The sequence below is a fragment of the Bidens hawaiensis genome, unplaced genomic scaffold (assembly GCF_021521415.1).
Source record: "Bidens hawaiensis isolate Kalapana, Puna unplaced genomic scaffold, B.hawaiensis_p1.1 tig00001961_1, whole genome shotgun sequence".
NCBI classification, from domain to species: Eukaryota; Viridiplantae; Streptophyta; class Magnoliopsida; order Asterales; family Asteraceae; genus Bidens; species Bidens hawaiensis.
The window spans coordinates 1,192,067-1,198,035 of NW_027491109.1; the positions used below are offsets into that span (position 1 = coordinate 1,192,067).

The window sequence follows — 5,969 nt, forward strand, 5'->3', positions numbered from 1 at the left end:
TTTGGTAACCTCTTTGGTCATTAAGAGACTACATCTTAATGGTTCATAACCTCTTAATGTTTAAGATGTAACCTTAAGTCTTAATGGTTAAGAGGTAACCTTAACCTATGTTAGACATGCAAGAAATAGTCCTTGAGATTTGCAACCTTAGTCTTAAGGCCGATTAATTACCAACTAATGACAACACAATATAAATGGTCTTCATCTAATTTCACCCACGAAATTAATGACAAACGCCTAAGGTTTTTCCAACTAATCGCCCCGGTGGGATTAAAAGAACAACCACCCAATGCCAGATCTGTAAAACATGAATTGATGAAAAATAACTGACCCAACGGGAATGCAACAGCTTCAGATTCAAAATTCGATAAATCCAAAGTAAGCTTTTCAGCATTACAACGGATAGCATAATGGATCCAATTTTCGACCAGGGATTCAAACCGATGATAGCAGCAGTCCACTTTGAATTCCTTGATCTTTGATTCACCGCGTTGTGTTAGGGTTTTGTCCACGAAAGAAAAGAAACTGGGGCTCATATCTAAATAAATATAATGTTGGAAAACGAGATTGGGAACATAAGTCCAAATATGTTTGCAAATATGTTTCCATCGTTTGGAGAGAACACATGTTTGAACGGCGTATCTTGTTTTGGGTAAACGAGAAATGATTTCAGCAAGTAAACAATCTGGTAACCTGCTAATTATATCTCTATCATCGTCTTCCATTATTACCAATGTTTTGAAACCCGTCCAGGCCTGGCCGGTCGGACCGGTCCGACCCGGGACCATTACCGGGCCGGGTCATGGTGTTTGACCCGTTTTCTAATAGCCCGGCCGGGTCTTGCGGGCGGCGAGCGGACCGGACCCGGTGACCCGCTGGGTGAACCGGCAAAAACGGCAAAAGTAGATCTTGACGGAGGTCTAGACACAGATAAACACAAAGCATTCTTTGATTTAAGATCTGGATGGCTCAATCGAGACCACCTCTGCGAGTCGACGTTGGGAGGTAAAACAAACACCAAACACTCGGCGTCGAAGCCAGTGGTGTCGATTTTGACATGCCGGAAAAGTGATCGGAAATCCCAAATTAGTTGCCGCGGCGAGCTCTTAATAGTGGTTGATGGCCGACCAAATTTTTTAGACTACGTCTGCTAGTTACATTTGTTGTTTTATTACAAGTATTATCATCGTCATCCAATATTTACAATTTTAGACTACGTCTGCTAGTTACACTGGATAATACAACGTATAGTGTGTAATGGAAAAAACTGGACACACCGAATGAACAAATCAACCATACAAAAAAGATTTTCCTAGCTATATTATAACCCAGTTGTCAAAATGGTTTTGACCTATGACCCATGGATAGCTAAGATGAATGAAATAAAAGATTATGAGGGAAAATTGACGATTTTATAACTCAATTACCAAAATGATTTTGACATGTGGCCATGGATAGCTATGATGTATGAGATGAGAGCATAGAAGATTATGAAGGAAAATTAGGCTATAACTAAATATATGGTTGACAGCTAAACCTCATTAATTTACTTTATTAGAAGAGTAAGATCTTTGTATATGTTGTTACATACAAAACAAGATACACTACAAATAAAAAGCCATTTAATGGCACACAAAAAGTGTCACATAAAATCAAATATGTGCTACTAAAGAACCCTGTTGGAATGAGTGACACACAAAAAAAGTGTCACTAGAAGCGCTACCACTAAAGCCTTTTAGTAACACTTTTTTCGACTTCCACTACAAACTATTGGGCCTTTCGTGGCACTTTTTTTGTATGCCATTAAATTTTCTTTTGAACTTTTAGTGGAAGTTTTTTTGGCTACAAACCTTTGGACTTTTAGTGACACTTTTTTCATCTACCACTACAAACTTTTGACTTTTTGTGGCACTTTTTTGTGCTGCCATTACAAACTTTTAGACTTTTAGTGACACTTTGTTTTTACTGCCATAACTTCTGGGCTTAGTAACGCTCTTTTTCAACTACCACTAAAAACTTTTTGAATATAGAAATCATAATATCTTCACCACAATTAAAATCTCGATCACATTCCACACATACCGAATATCTAGTAACTCTAAAATCAATACAAATATAAAAAGGAAAGTTGAATAAAAACTATAAACTTCACCGCGCTCATTAACCTCTTTCACCATCTTCAATTTTCATGCAAGGTACCTAATAAGAAAACAAGAGTTTTCAGTATGTAAACAATATGAACACTAACTTGTGTGACCGGATTAATTTAAAACCTAAAATCGTTCGTAACATATTGAAATAAGACAGAATTACAAATATTGTCCTTTATGTTTGCACCAAATTTAACTCAGTGTCCTTTATCTTTCAAATTGATATGTATTATCATTTACGTTTACGAATCTAACAACGCTTGTCCTTTAGCCCTAACCTGGTTAGTTTTTCTCGTTAAGTCAGGTCATGTGATATGCACATGAGGGCAAATTGGTATTTTCACTTATTAAATTAAAAATATTTTAATAAATATATATAATATTAGTCCCCACCCCCCCTCTCTCTCTCTTCCAACCACCCTCACACAACAATATCCGGCAACCACCATCACTGATTATCAACACCACCACCATGTCTGTCACCACCATCTCCAATCATCACCACCACGCCATTTAAGCTTTCCCGATGTCGCCGCACCAGTCCATATCCAGTCCTAACCATACCTGATACTAAACATATAATTAGTAAACTGAAGCATCAAAAACAACAATTTCCTTCTCCTCCTTCATTACTCCAAGACATTTGTCGTGAAACTGAGCGCAATTAATTGTTCGAAAGCACTCAAGTACGTTTTTCCGGCGAGTTTTTTTTCCGGCGAGGCCCAACAGCGTCGATTAGAGCACAGTTCGAAGTAAGTTTTTTACCAATCGATATGTCTTTACATTCTGATGAAAAGCCCTATGTTTTCATTTGCATACTGTAAACCACGGGATCGAATTTTCAGTTTGAGATTCTAGGGTTTGTAATGGGTTATAGAGGTTACAGGCCTCACCGTACTAGAAAGGTGGCGTGGTTTTCCGGTGGCGTGGTTGTGCTTTAGCGGTGGTTGTCGGAGGTTGATGGTGACAAGTGGTTGGTTGGTGGTGGTGGTGGCCGCTGTGTACTAGAGAAGAACAAAAGAAAGAAAGAGGTGTGTAGACATACATATAAATGGATATTAAAATGTTTTTTAATTAAATGGGTAAAAGTACATATTTGCCCTCATGTGCAAGGCACATGACCTAAGTTAACGAGAAAATCTAACTGAGTTAGGGTTAAAGGATAAACACTGTTAGATATGTAAACATAAAGGATAAAATACATCAATTTTGAAGATAAAGGACAATGAGTGAAATTTGGTACATACATAAAGGACAATTTCTGTAATTCTGTCTTGAAATAAACCATATCAACAATAGAAGCAAATTAGCTTAGTGGTTTAAATATTTTAACACTTACATGTAACGTCATGACAGGACACGAGCTTTTTATTGTTTAACTTTTCCAGAAGCAGCCCGCAAAATAGTCCTATTTTCTAACTCACATAAGAAAAGAAAGTAGTTAGTAATTATGATGAATAAACATTAAACAAAGTTCACACATTCAAATTTTGTAGAACTTACAAGATCCCGGTGAATATTCAGGCTCTAGTTAATTCATGGAAATAGTTCATTGCCCTACCAAAATAACAATAGTTAAGAGTCAAGAATCATGACTTCAATTCTAATTATGTCTAGATACTAAGTATTGAACATTAGTATTTATATTAGCAAACATGGAAATTTATAAGTACCTTGTTATATCCATGGCAAATTTCAAAGCTGTTATTGGCTTTAGTGCTCCTTTCCACTTTAAAATTTAAAACGAAGATCAACCTAAAATATACAAAAACTTATATGAATAAATGTAATGCCAAATTCAAAAATAAATCTAGAAATTAATGGTCACGGTTTATAACCTTTGGCCAATACTCCGGTATTAGTATCATTGGAATACTTTGAGTCAGAGCACCCAAAAATTGGACCACATTCAGATGTTGGCAATCAAACAACCAACGCATTTTCCTTATCCGTAAAAAGATCGTCTCCAGGTTTTTAAACCGCGAATTTTTCCAGGTCATGAAGCTATCGTGAAGATACCCTGAAACATTCCAACAAAATGATGCATTTAGCAGTATACTTTTAAACTAGTTTAAACTGATTCACATGATATCTTATGAAAAATCCTAAAGAAACGATTAGTTTAACATTCTTACCTTAAGAATTTTAGATGATTGACAGTCCTAAAGGTGATGGATGACTAAAACAACCAAACAATCCAAATTGCATGACATTATAAACAAAACAAGCTAAAAGAAATTACAATTCAGCCAAAAAAGATTAAAATACTCACTTTAGGAACTCAAAAATCTTGGTGACATATTCTCTTCAATTACAACTTGGATTTTATCATTTGTACCATCTGAAGTATACGAAAGTGCCCAACAAGCATCAGCCAAAACTTATTCATCGTTTGAATGATTAAGTTGTTGAATATCCAGAAACGCAGGTCTTGTCAGTTAAACAAATGAAAACTAGTATTAACAACTAAAGTTAGTGAAATGGAAGCCTATAGCGATAATAAAAGATAGTTTTTTAAAGACCAACCTAATCAAAATAAACTCCAATCTCAACAAAGCGAGTAACATATGACAGTTTTATTAGTCTCCCACATTCTTCAGGCTTCTTGGCAACGTCCTCGCATGAGTTTCAACATTCCCCATATGACTGTAAAAATTCGAGATAGTTTAAAAGAATTCACACATACAAATTAAATAACAGAAAATTAGACATGCTGATTCTGCACCAAAACAAGAATCACAATATGTCTCATTATGTTCAACCCTTGCAGCCTAACACCATGTATTTGCAAAGGCTTCTCAATCTGTTGTTAAATATATTATTTTATTATGAGCAAAATATCAGAAACATTTTATCCTTTTTGTGAATTAGCAATAGTAGTTTATTAGTCGTGTATGATCTTTATAAGAAATGAACGGGTTCGTTTTTGTTTATCATTGTTTTTACTGATATAAGCGAACAACTCACAGATATTACTCTGAACATAGATAAAGTAATATAACTAAGCTAAAACCAATTATAATAAAATGTGAACAAAAATGTGTTGCTCTTAAAAAGTCATTGAAACTAGACTGAAATTGATATATTAACAAACTTAAACAAAATAAACTAACGAACATAAATCCCCCCCCCCCCTCCTTTTCTCCAATTACACTGTGAGTGAAAATTATATATCATGAATAAATATTACTATATGAAATAGGTTGTGCCTTCAAAATAACATATTTTAGTAAACACATTCACTGATTAATAAAGGCAACACGTACGAACAAATATGTTAGTAATAAGTCAAAACATTTTGAGTTCTACATAAGCATAATTTAGGATCTTTCTGGATTATCAGTATGACTATATGAGAAGTTGAGAACTACTAGAACTTGATCTCAATCTTTAAGTTTGCTACAGGAATTAAGTGTATAATAAAGTCTAAAATCATAAAATAACATATTATTATATGAATATATAGATATAGCGAATCAACGAATTTATTAGTATTACTATTATTATTAGATCTGAGCTAACAGCTTCAGTTGACAGTTGTTAAAAGTCTATGACAGAATATGTTAAATTTGAAGTGTGAACTCAATATCTGACTGGAATATAAGCCAAATTCAACATTATCTTAACTGGTTCTATGAAATTTATGCCATAAATCAAGTATTTTGTTATTAACAACGCTAATTATAATATACCAAAAATAAACTAACCTAAACCCTAACTGTCATGAAAAGGTTACGATTCAACAAATTTACAAAATACAAACACCATTAAACTAATCTAAACAAGCTGAAGTGAGATTAAAACAATAAAAACAATGGC

General features: G+C 34.3%; 1 long non-coding RNA gene across 1 annotated transcript; it reads right to left on the minus strand.

Moving 5' to 3' along the window:
* Window positions 1-1,985: 1,985 nt before the first annotated feature.
* LOC143602865 (uncharacterized) lies at window positions 1,986-3,912 on the minus strand. Its single transcript, XR_013147933.1, has 3 exons — window positions 3,824-3,912; window positions 3,490-3,558; window positions 1,986-2,199 (listed from the first exon to the last, which is right to left on the minus strand). It is a non-coding gene; the product is annotated as an uncharacterized LOC143602865 (long non-coding RNA).
* Between the last annotated feature and the right edge of the window lie 2,057 nt (window positions 3,913-5,969).